The sequence below is a fragment of the Parasteatoda tepidariorum genome, chromosome 11 (genome assembly GCF_982258835.1).
Source record: "Parasteatoda tepidariorum strain Cologne lab strain chromosome 11, Ptep-v5.0, whole genome shotgun sequence".
Taxonomy (NCBI): Eukaryota; Metazoa; Arthropoda; class Arachnida; order Araneae; family Theridiidae; genus Parasteatoda; species Parasteatoda tepidariorum.
Window position 1 is genome coordinate 15,247,049 of NC_141765.1, and position 13,106 is coordinate 15,260,154.

At 28.5% G+C, this 13,106-nt stretch overlaps 1 protein-coding gene across 1 annotated transcript in view; it reads left to right on the forward strand.

Annotated features, from left to right (window-relative positions):
* The first annotated feature begins 8,185 nt into the window (after positions 1 to 8,185).
* The window catches only part of LOC107453838 (rho GTPase-activating protein 100F), a 102,723-nt gene continuing 97,802 nt past the window's right edge, over positions 8,186 to 13,106 (forward strand). Inside the window, exon 1 of the mRNA XM_016070801.4 lies at positions 8,186 to 8,487. The gene's annotated coding sequence lies outside the window, so the exon portion shown is untranslated. The remainder of the gene's footprint in view (positions 8,488 to 13,106) is intronic.

Here is a 13,106-nt window from a genome sequence, read left to right on the forward strand (position 1 = left end):
TTGAAATGTAAAGAATGAATAGTTCTCAAACGTTTGGAAATTAAGAAATGCTGAAAAAGCCATTAACAAATTTTTAGAATATGAAATGAATTTAATCCCGTATCTAAATATGAGTTTTGGCATTTTTCAAAATATGGAAGGATTCCTAGAAATCCAGGTAAACAGGAGAGCATTAAATTACATATATTTATTTATTTTTTAAATCAAACAAGCAACCTAAGTCTCAGTAATTTATTATGCGTATCGCTTGCATTCGTGTAAATATTATTAAAATCTTTCTCATTGTTAAATACTTCCAGCTTTGCAAACATCTTGATTAGTTTTATACTTCTGTCTTTCTCTTGATTCTCTAATTAGAGACTGGTGCTAATGCATGTGTATGCTACAGAAAAAGCTGTATTTTTCTTATTGCTGTCCAATATTTATAAATGGTTTTCTACTTCTTTAATATTCATCTGTATATTAAAATAGAAAGCAAAGTAGAATATTTGGCTATCACAAAAATAACCCCATCAGTTTCTTTGGATTTCCAGTTGTATTCTGATTATTTATTTTAAATGCAAAGCTAACTTGATCGGAATTATCTAATTATTTTAAATATTTTTATTACTTTGAAAACTAGTACAGTAGTACAGCAATAAATACAACTTCAGATATCTGAGCAGATATTAGACAGATGAGACAGACATCAAGCAGACACAGGGTCTGAAACAAGTAGGAGGGCACAATTGCATTGGAGTCTATGACTTTCGAGGGCCCTGACATGGTTAATACGCTTTCTTTTTTAATGATACATTTCAAAAATAATCTTTACAACACGATTAATATTATGATTTTTAAAATTTTTTTATAAATTTTCTTGTTAGAAATGACTTGAGTGGTTAATACAAATTTCAGAAATCGTAGATCCTATTTTTCAACGACTAGCAGGCTGTGCTTTATCTTTGATCATCGATTTTAACAAATATCAAAATAACAATTGATTAACGCAGTAGAAATCAAGCAAAGGTAAGAAGCTCCGATAATCTGAGCCCTTGGATAGATATACAGTTAAAAAAAGATTTTGGCATAAATTGGTTACAGTTAAAAGGGAACTTTTATTATTTTAAGCAGTTTTTAATAGCTGTTTTAAAACTATTTCGATAAGTAAGAGCTCATATTTAAAAGCTAGAATATAAAATTAGCTACATGTTTACATTATTAGCCGACATTATAAAACATCAAAGATTATATTCTTTAGGTCTTTATGTACTTGTAAACAAATGTAAACATATATTTTCATAACTAATTTGGATTGTAGTTTTAAAGTCATGAATTATAAGAATGAAAGGTGAGATTATTCAAATGCTGTAGTAAATATTTGCTGGTAGCATTTACTACAAGCCTTGAAATTATGAAACATTAAAAAAATTATACTCTTTAAGTATTTATGCATCTCTAAACGTATGCAAAAAGAAATGTAAATATCTATTTTCACAACTGATTTGAATTTCAGTTTTAAAGTTATGAATTGATAAAACACATGAAGAGATTATTTTAATACTGTAGTAAATATTTGCTGGTAGCATTTATTACAAGCCTTGACAACATGAAACATTAAAAAATTATATTTCTGAAATATTTATGTATCTTTAAACGTATGCAATAAAAAATGTAAACATTTCTTTCCATAACTGATTTGAAATACAATTTTGAAGTTATGAATTGCAAGAATAAGCGGTGAGATTATTTAAATGCTGTAGTAAATGTTTGCAGGTAGTATTCTAATAGATCAACATCGTCCTCCACCATTCTCGTAGGTGCGCTGACGTCACGTAAAATCCCAAACGATCCAGGAGTAAAACGTCACTTGAGCGGGAAAACGGGAGCCAATAATTTTCCAGGAGATTCAAAGCCGAACTGAAAGGACTATGCGCACAAATGACGTCATAGTGAAGCTCTTTTTCTTTTAAGATATATTACCTGGATTGCCAAAGTTGGCGATAAAGCTATTACTTCCTTTGACCTCTTAATGGATTTTTAAACGATTTAATATTCATAATAAAAAAGAGTTCAATTGAAATTAAAAATTAGTTTGAATTGAAATTAGTTTGAATTCACACTTAAATTTTTAAAGAAAATTAGTGATATATTTTTTAAATGTACTTTGGAGTTCTTTTAAAAATGAAGAGTAAAGAAGAGTTTTAAATTCACAGTTTAGGCCCTAAACTTTTAAAAATTATATTTATAAAATTATATTTTACTCGATGTTGGGTGTAATTTGCAGAAATAATTAAATTTTCTTCAATTTAAAATTGGAAATAAATGTAATGAAAAAAAGTATCTGAAATATAATTTTAGTATAAAAGAAAATTACCCAATGCAGTGTTTCTATAATGATTTCTATTTGCCATTTAGAAGTTTCAATTTCTAAAACCTTTAGCTATTTTCATTTCTCAATAAGTTCTAACATCTGTTGACCTAACTCATATTTGACTAGTTTTAAAAGCTTTACTGCAACATTAGTTACTTTGTAACTTGAAAAGAACTTTTAGTTGAAAATTCCACAATTTAATAGTTGTTTAAACAATGTCTATCTCCTAAAAGTTAAAAAATTGGGAGCAAAACTAATCTAAGTTGAAGCTTACTAGAGGAAATAATTTCTTGAATTTGGGGATACCAATCTATTGTCGAAAGATCCTTTAACACTTAACAAATTTCAGATTATATCAAAAAAATCAGATTAAAGCTATATATTTCAGTACTTGTTGATTAACCACACCACTGGGAAAGTCTTAAAATTGAAACATTTGAGTAATTAACAAGTTTACAGAATTTCTACAAGCAAACAGCACTATACATAGATATATTTTACTGGTCAGTTAAGAAACAGATTTGAATAATTACTTAAAATTTTTTATTATTTTATTTAATAAGGGCCGAAAAAAGTTTTGAATTATAAGTTATGCAAACGTTTACTTCATTTTAAACTGAGTAATTTTCAATAACAAAATACAAAATTTAAATGAAATTGGTCGCATAGTTCTTTAGAAACGAAGATTTTTAAAAAAAGTTTTTTGAAATTTTATCACTCAAAAACTATTTGACCGATTTCACTTAAATTTTGCATTTTGTTGTTTAAAATTTCATCGATTTAACCGGCGAAAAAAATTTTACCTTACAATTTAATTTTTTTCAAAAATATTAAAATAGCATGATAAAAATTAATTAATATTTATAGAAAATAGTTTTTTTATTACTCTCAAATTTTGCATTTTGACTTAAAAAATTACATTCTTTAAAATGATGTATAAATTCATATACATTAAAAAATTTTCGGCTATTATTAAATAAAATAAAAAGTAATAAACAATTATTATAATTATTTTCTGCATAGCATATCTTTGGATTTTATAATCATGTGCATAGATTTTTCGATTTGCTTAACGACATATACATAAAAAGTGAAATTTAAATTAAAAGGATCAAACTTTCAACCACTCCGCTAATTTAACTAACATATTACGATGGTTTCCATATTACTTCCTTCCATATTACGATAGTCAAAACTCCGTCGTAATAAAAGGTATGTTTATGCAGAGAAAGTACGTCTTAGTGCCAGATTCCGTAATATAATTAATACCAAGTACTAATTAACTAGCATATTTGAGTTCGCCCATTTGAGTCATCAAAATTGACTTTTTGTAAAATTTTTAGAACAAAGGTTATTTAGGGTGATATCTTTTATTCTGCACACTGTACCAAGCTCTTTGAATTTCCTTTGTTAAAATCTCATTTTATGACATTATTTAATTTTACGTTCTCAGTTTTTTCTATTCTCCAATCCTTTTGTCTTATAATTTAGAATAAATTTTCTTGAATTAACTTTTCATTTAGAGGAATGGGAAATTTTTTTTTCTTATAGAAATTTTATCTGCACATCAATTTCATTTTATCAAAGATTTTACACCTTATTCAGGGATAAATTCGGCTCTCTTTTTCTGCAATGTTGAAAAAAAATGGAAGAAAGATTTTGAAGGAAGTCTGGGACACATTTTTGAAACATCTTTGCAAATTTTCGTATTGTTTTAAGTATGTATACTATTGTATCATACAAAAAATATGCATGAAACACGCAAAGATGAATAATTTTAAATGTTTATAAAAAATTCTACTTCTTAAAGTAATTCAAGAAATATTACGCTTCGATATTTGAAGATTTCGTTTAATTTTGAATAAAAATGACAATATTTTAATTTTTCTTATGCGTTTTTTAACAATTAGAAGTTCAATTTTTTTTTAAAATTACAAAATAGAATAAAATTTTTTTTTTAATTTCTTGGAAACAAACTGAAGCTAAATAACTAAAATCTAGGCATTCCAAATTTTAATGCAATTATCTTTATTCGATTTAGATAATTTGTCTTCGTGGAGGACTTTTTGATGGAACTAACCCACATTTGCGTTACATGGAGAAGAAAACCTCCCACTGTTAGCATGTCGAAAAGGGGACTCTAATCCACGATCCACTGAGGATATTTTTAGTCAGTACTGTGATCGGTGAGAGCCGGGAGTTCGTATCGACCAGCCATTGCTGGAATTCAAACCGTGTCAACTCACTGCAAAGCGAGCACTCTACCCCCTGAGTCACTACGTCTCAAAATCATGAGTTAAAAAATATCACTTCGTACAATAAGCTGTAGTAAACAGTTACCCGTGAAAAGATTGATCCCAGACAAACGGGACAAGGTGCTTGGCTATCGTTGGGTGGTGTGTGTGTGCCCCACTTGGCTAATCTAAAAAGTAGATGCCACAATGGAATTTTTACGTTCTCGAACTTCTTTTTCGATTGTATATTAATAAAACACATAAATCTACCCATTATAAATCTGTCTATAAAATGGCATTGACAACAATATATCAACAGTTTATTTTAGGTACAAATTTTAGGTATTTAGTATAATTGGCGATGTAGTATGATGTAAATACGAAATATCATAATTTATAGATCAAAAATGTCTTAATCGAGAATTATCGGCGAAAAATTGCTCTTTATCATGTTACTTTAAAACGATGCTATAAGTTTCAAATTTATTATTTTCTTATGCAAAGTGATGAGGGTAAACAATTTTGATAATAAAGCAAGCATGACCAGGAGAAAAAAGAATTAACTAACTTTAGTGCTTTTATAATTAAATTCTTATTTATATAATTAAGTTTTTATTTATATAATTAAATTCAGCAATATTTAAGACTTATCAAATATAATCGATTTTTTTTTTCCTGCTCATAAGTGTTAAAACCTTCCTTTACAAAAGAGTAAGATCCCGGCAATCCGGAGCGAGTGGCAAATTTCCAAGACTGCCGGGTCACAACGCAACCAGAGGCAACACATTGATTGTAAATACTCAATGTAAATATGTATTTATTATTTTTAATTTTAATTTTTGATTTTTGATTTTAATTTTTTATTATTTGATTTTTAACCTTTATGTTTTGCTAATTCTGTTATTATATTATTATTCTGTTATTATATATACAAATAGATGTTTATTTTATTATCACAATATCTTCACTTATAAAACTTTTGACTGTCCCCCTTACTTACCAGGTGATTTTAACTTTTTTCAGGACTTTTAATGCAAGATTTAAAGCATAATGCCAACGTGTCGAGATTTTTTAAATTTCCAGCGAAACCTTACAGCCAGGTCAGAGGACACTTCAGATTATCACACCATCGGCAAATTATATTTTAAATCTCATATATCAATAAATTAATTAATTAAATAATAATAAACTGCTAGCAAGAAGCTGTCCAATTTTTTCATTTTTAAAGCAAATAAAATTGTTCTATAAAATAGAGATCTTGTAAAAAAGTAAAGATTTATCTTTTCTATTCTTATTGAAGAACTACAAGGAATCATCTCCTCCATTTTTGAAATCTGACACTTAACACAATTATAGGCTGATTCAGCTTGCATGCACTGCTTCGATAATACAGTCACAGAAACACAAGTTTTTATAATAAGCCCTGGTAAAATTTTATTTGCTAAAATATTCCTTATAAGGGGTAAGACTTTTATGACAAAAAAAGAATAAAGTTATAAAGCTTTCATGACTAAAAAAAATATATAAAATATAATCAACATGGCTAACAGATGTTATTATGGATTGGGAAACCAGTTCAAGTTTAAATGCAGAAGTAGTGAAACAAAAATACAGTAGTACGAGGCATCAGTGAGACCAATAGTTCAATATGGCGATGAATGCTGGACAATTAACAAAGCAAATGAAAAGAAACTAATGACTTTCGAGAGAAAAACATTAAAAAAATTTTTGGTGCAGTACGAGAAAACGGAGCCTGGAGAATTCGTTGCAACCATGAATTACAATCAAAATACAAAGAACATAACATAATAAAAGTTATCAAGGTTTCTCAAATAAGGTGACCAGGGCATGTATTTTGATATAACGATGAAAATTCTGTTAAAAATAACATTCCAAACGCCAGAGGGAAAAAGAAAACGAGGAAGACCTAGAACAAGATGGTTAGATAGAGTAGAGAAGTGGTTAAAGGACTTGGGAGTTAATAGATGAAGAAATATAGCATCGAATAGATCTAGATGGAGTAAACTGACTGAGACGGCCTTGGCCGGTAATCAGCTGTAGTGTCTAAGTAGAACAAGAAGAAAATGTAAAAAAATATTCACTCGGAATTTGATTAAAAATAATACAATTCAATGAAGAATTTAAAAACTTAACAAAAGAATTTGTTTTCAAATACTATGAGGACCACACCACAGCCACTACTAGCACCACAGCTAAGAAAAGGTTTAATTCTTCACGCAGACTTCATATGCACTTTAAATTGTTTTTTGTTCAGCCACCCGTTCATTCGGCTACAATAGGGGAGTTGCATATTTGGCATCTTTTCTTTATCTTGACAACTATCATATGAAACTTATTTATCCAAAGATAATTCCATGAACAAAATTATTTTTAATAATTAAATTTATTTATTGTCGCAGAAATTGAATAGCAAGGTATATAATTCTAATACAAGTTTAATCTACACAATTTTAAATGATTAAAATCCAAAATTTAAAGAGGATTTTTCAGATAGTACGAGAAGCAAAAACTTAAAAATTCGACTTCTTTGAAGTAATGAAATGCGCAAAAAGGGAAATTAACATTAAGGTGTCCAAAATTTCGACCATTTTATGACCTGAACTAGAGGGATCAGATTTTTGAGGCAATCCCCTTATTTTTAAGGGACCACAGTCCAAATCCGACAAATATATGTATGTTTATCCAGAGAAAGTATAACTGATTTTGTATTTCAAAATATCATCTCCTCTAATTAATTAATATATTTAAGGTCAGGGTATTCACTTTTTTTGGCACACTGCGCATAGATACATTATTTTAAACGTTGCATTTGCATGATAAATAAAATGTAGCTAATTCAGTAATTGTGTTCAGCCCAATTATTGAATCGTACGATGATTAATTCCTAATGAATATAGTCAATTCATTAAGAATTAACTTGGACGCTAGAACTTTTGAAAATATTTTATTTAGCGTTATGATATCACTATGTTTAAAATGCTTTTGCATAATATTTTTATCATCCTCTTTACATTCTTGAAATTCACTTCGATTATTTTCTTTGACCGGGGGCCGAAATTGAAATCCAGACGAAAATCCGGGAGAGCCTCAAATGTTCCAGGGCACCTGATAAATCTATTAATATCCCACAATTATTTTGCGGTTCTCGAATCCCACTTCTTTTCTCAATAATATAATATGATGATAATTCAGAAATAATTTAATTAAAAATAATATACAAAGAAAGTTTCTTACAGAGAGTAAATACTATTCTTTATACGAATAATCAACATGGAGCTTAATAATCGTTTTTCCGAACCGTTTGAATCATTATTTGTTACACTAGAGATAAAATCAATTGAACAGGATTGATGAAAATCAAACTTGCCCAGGGAAGCCAAGGGGCGGGCAAAAAAGAACATACACCCCAGGAATTTCAGTAAAAGAAGTGAGTTTTCCAATACCCCACTCCTAAGTAAGATTTTTTTTTTATTCTGTTTGATGTTTGACGGGAAAAGCAAAGTGCCCGGATTTTTCCCGCTGCTTTCCCAGCAAATTCCTTTTTTGGCGGAGTAATTGGCGAGAGGGAATAAGATTGGCAACCCCCTCTCAGTGGAGTCGGCCGATCCAAACGCGACGGGCATGGGCTCGACCCGGTCCCACTAGGCCTGCGCCCTCCATCCCTCTAAATATATCTCCTCTACACAATATCTTCTTCCACATTACTAATGAATACTCCCGCTTTATTCGAGTGCCTTTTCAAAAATACGGATTATCAGCGTTTTTCTTTTGATTGTGATTCTAATTGTTTGTGCGACTGACTATGCTTAGATTATCCTTTAGCCTATCATTAAAGAGGTCTCTTTAGACTTGCGTTGAAGGATTGAATTATTTGAACTAGTAAGTATTGGACTTTATTTAAATAATATTTGGGTCTGATTAACTTGGTACATTTAAATCGCTTTCATTTTAAATAATATTTGTCTTTCGTTTCAAAGTTGAATTAGTTTCTCATTTCCTTCAAAAATTTTATTCTGCCTCTAAATAACGAATTCTGTTGAAATTGTGTTTCGTTCATCTTTATGAAAACGAATCAATGCTTTAATTTAAATCGTTCGCAAAGTATTATTTAAACTTTTAATAATATTTTCAGTCATTTAGAAGAAAATATTTGTAATTACCGTTCTTAGTTTCAAGAGTTGACTAATTGTATTATCTTGTTCCAGTTTTATGTGAGCAATTATCCATCATTCCCTATAATTGGTGGATATTTTCTGGTCAATTTAGTCTAGATATATGGATTTTATTTTGAATTAAAAAACATTTGATATCTATTCTAATTTAAATCTCATTTCTCTTTCCCTCAAAGTTTCTACTCTAATTACATATTTTGTTGAAACGGCGTTTCTTTCATCTTTGAAAAAAAAGGAAACGATTCACTTTTAGTTTAAACTGTTTAAAAAGTCATATATGATTTTTTTAGCAATTTTACTCATTTCAAAAAGATAGACTTTGTTCTAAGTTTCAAGAGTTGATTAGTTGTTGTCTCTTAATCATGTTTTACAAGAGCTCTTATTCATCAAAATAGATTTAATCTAAATTTAAAAAAGTCTAGAGTTTTTTTTTTAATGAATAAATGTACTCCTTGGTTCCTTATTAATCTATATCTAAATAGTGATTTCAAATGTTTTCCTTTGATGAAAATTATTCTAAATATTTAGCTCAGGTATTTGAGAAGTGATAAACATTATAATTGGTTTTGAAGCAAAATCATGATTTTTGATAATTTAACTTGCTTACATTTTTTCAAGTATTTGTTAGTAATAAATTGTTTCAAAGTTTTTCTTGTTCAAAAAAATATACTGCTTTTATTGTAATAATAATATACTTTGAAAAAATGTGTAAATATATCAGTTCTTTCAGATATAGCTTTATTGATTTTAAACACTATGTCAAATGCATTAAAGAAAATGCGGAATGTTAAAATTTAAAAAAAATGGGAGGAGCTTAGTTGCCAATTTAATTGTTTGAATGGATGGTTTGGTTAATTAAAGTATTTTAATTATAAGCCATACTCATTTCAAGGTTTTCTCCTTTTATGGGATTTACACTTGCCAAGAAAATATGGGTTCGAAGAACTTGTGGTGTTTTAATAATATTTCTTCTTCTTATTTATATTTTGAGCCAGATTTAGTTTATAGCGTCTTTTGTAAAAAAAAATTATGTTTGTTATAATATAGCTCTTTCCTACACTTGTGCCGTTAAACTAATCACACAACTATTTTTCACATTAGATTATTTTTCAGTAATAAAATGAAAATCACTGTGAGAAGAAAGTAATACTTGAATTCTGAATTAAAATTTTTTTTCCTTGGGGGAATGTTAAACTCTTAAATATCTTAAATGATTCCTGGTTTTACTTTCTTTTTCAAAAGAAAAATTTTGAAGAAATTAACTTCTGTTAATTGATAAAGGTATGCAAATTTTTCACTGTTTCGAATTTCATTTTCTTGAAGCAAAAAAAAAAAAAAAAAAAAAAAAATTTTAATGCTAGTTACATTTTTTTCATCAAATGAACTTTTTAAATCATTCGACATTTTTGAAAGAACCTAAAGAAAATTTTATTTTGTTTCATAACTATTACCAGACTATTAAATTATTGTTTTTTCTATTTGGGAAAATAACCTAATTAAAGTGCTAAAGGTAAACTAATATGGTAAAATAATGTGTTTAAAGTGCTAAATAATAGAGTTAAAGTGTAAAATATGTAGAAACTTTCAGTCTGTGAAGTAAGTAAGCACTTAAAGTCAGTTACTTTAGTTTCTCTGACAACATAGTATGCTTGCAGTGAATACCTATTTACAGATTTCCTACGTGCGTCAATAAGATAGAGAATAGTAGCTTTTAACAAGTACTTATTCCTGCCGGGCGATAGCTTATTGAGAATTTTTTCTACAATTATTATTTTTTTAAGTTCAAATGCAGATTATGATGAAAATCTGAATTATCTTCGTTGATTCCTTAAACTAATCAAAAGACAAACCTATTTCTACTAATTATTAGTTACTTTTTTTCGGAGTTGATCTAATAGCGAGAAATTGCTTACTGTCTTAACGGAACATTTTATATTCATTTTCTACAAAGGAAACTATGTAAAAAATGAATATAATAAGGTGCTTTATAAAGATCGCCTTTATATAATTCCTTATCAAAAATGAAAAGTAGAAACATTGGGCTCACAAATTAATATTTAACTGAGGAATTAACAAAAATAGACTTGAAATTTGAAAAAGTACATTAAAGAATGGGCTATGTAGGGTTAACACCAGTAATGCAAATTTAGTTGTCCAAAAAATTTATAAGGTAGACAAACTTGAGGGAAAGAAATTGAATTTTACAATTGTATAATCAATGTTAATGCACACATCAAAAATTAGTAATTGCCATCTACTTCACTCTAAAACTAATTAGGTCCATCACCCCATAATGATTAAAGACTATAAGCGATTAGTAAAGATTATGATTAAAGATTAAGATATTTATTATTAATAAAGATTATAATTAACGATTAGAGCAAAAACATTTTTTTTTATTGATGAGCAATTATACTGTCAGTGCATGGATACAAAGCACAGTACAACATGTAGATTAGAAATATCAATTTTTAAATTTCAAATTTTTTGCACCAGACACTCTCAGTTATTCCATTGGAAAAATTTTAAAACTGAAATTTAACCTACTAGTAGAACAATAAAATTAGTACAACATTTTTTTTTTTTTAATTCATGGCATTCGCTGCAACAAACTATTTTTCGTTACAGTTTTGTAACTTCGAAACATATTTCAAGACGACAATTTTGTCGCCTACGCGAATGATTTTAGTGGCATTTGTCAAACATTTTTATCAAGACAATTATTGCCATACTGGCGTGAACCCTAGGCATGTGTAATAAATAACAAAACAGGTTCGATTGAAGATATAAACTTGAAAGGGTTTTTAATTAGCATTTTCAATTTCTTCAGTAATAAAAGAAGAGGCGATTGAAGAGTGATTTGTGAGACTTTGACTATTTTTTTTCTTTCGCTCGTAGAGATAGGTTCCCCAAATGAAAAAGTAAAGGTCATAGTAGTCCCATGACCCTCTCCCTTGTAATTATCCATTTTATTTTATAACTGGCGTTGAACAGCTGACACAGTTTTGAGATTACGATTATCAATATTCAACTCCGTTGCCTTGTAATTTTGAACCCAATCCAGAAGATAAGCGAACTCTTGAATCAAGCATTGTGACAAACTAGCCTTCGTGAAGGGCTTCACTTGGAGAGGAAAACCATGAAAAGCTCTCTCAATTAGCGTGATGGCAAAGGGATTCTAAACCATGATCTTTTACCACTGAGGATACTTTTATTTCAGCATTGTGGTCGGTGCGAGCAGGGAGCACTGGGATTCAAATTCTGGTCATCTCATTGGGAGGCAAGCTCTCTATCCCTTGAACAATCGTGGTTCAAAATAAATAAATAGAGCCTAACTTTTTTTGAAGTTATATCCATTGAAGGAAACCAATAACAATCTAACTTAAAACCCAGTGAGGTTTGGATGAAATGAAGCTTTTGGGTATCAAACAGGTTACAAAATACTAAGAGAGCCCATAAAGAATAGGTTAGATAGTATTCCTCGAGTTCTCCAACACTTTTTTTTTGTTCAAGTTAAACTCCTTAATTCACATAGCATGTTATGAACACTTCCCTTCAATAACGGAGGAGATATTCCTTTAAATTTCTCAAAAAAAAATACTAACATTTTTATATCTTTAGATGTGTTTAGACCATGCAATTTTCAATAAATTTGCATGTTCCACGCATACTTTTCAATACTTATTGCAAGAACATGCATACTTATCAATAAATTTTTAAGCTTTCAGAGATTTAAAGGGCCGGCAATAAATTACAATCAAAAACAAGTATTTTTAAGCATCCTATGTCCCAAAATAAAACAATAAACTTGACATGTATCGATTACTTGGATTATTATTTCCAATAATTGAGTATAATTTCGTAAATCTAGTTTAAATATTTAAGGAATATGGACATTTTTATAAAAAAACAAATTTTTGTCTTACGTTTCTTTGTCATAACTTTTTATCCAATAAAAATAAGCAATATTTTTGGAGTAATTTGTTATGTATATCAAAGTTATTATTTTGAAATTTGAAGAAGAAATTTTTAAATTTGAAAACAAATTATGTGAGATATGTGCCTATAAAATAGTTCTTTTACACTGCGCATGCGTGGAAAAAATTTAAAAAAAATTTTCATAGTTTTGTAGTGAATCTTATTTAGTAATTAATGAAAACAATCCGTTTCGAATATTTTGAAAATTTAAAAAAAAATTTCCAGAAATTTTCTAAATAGTTTTTGTACTTTTTTAAAAGAAAGCTCTCATTGATAAGGGGTTTTTCACAAATTTCATTTTGTATCATAGGAAAAATTAAACGACAAATAATAATACCTTGAAATAAT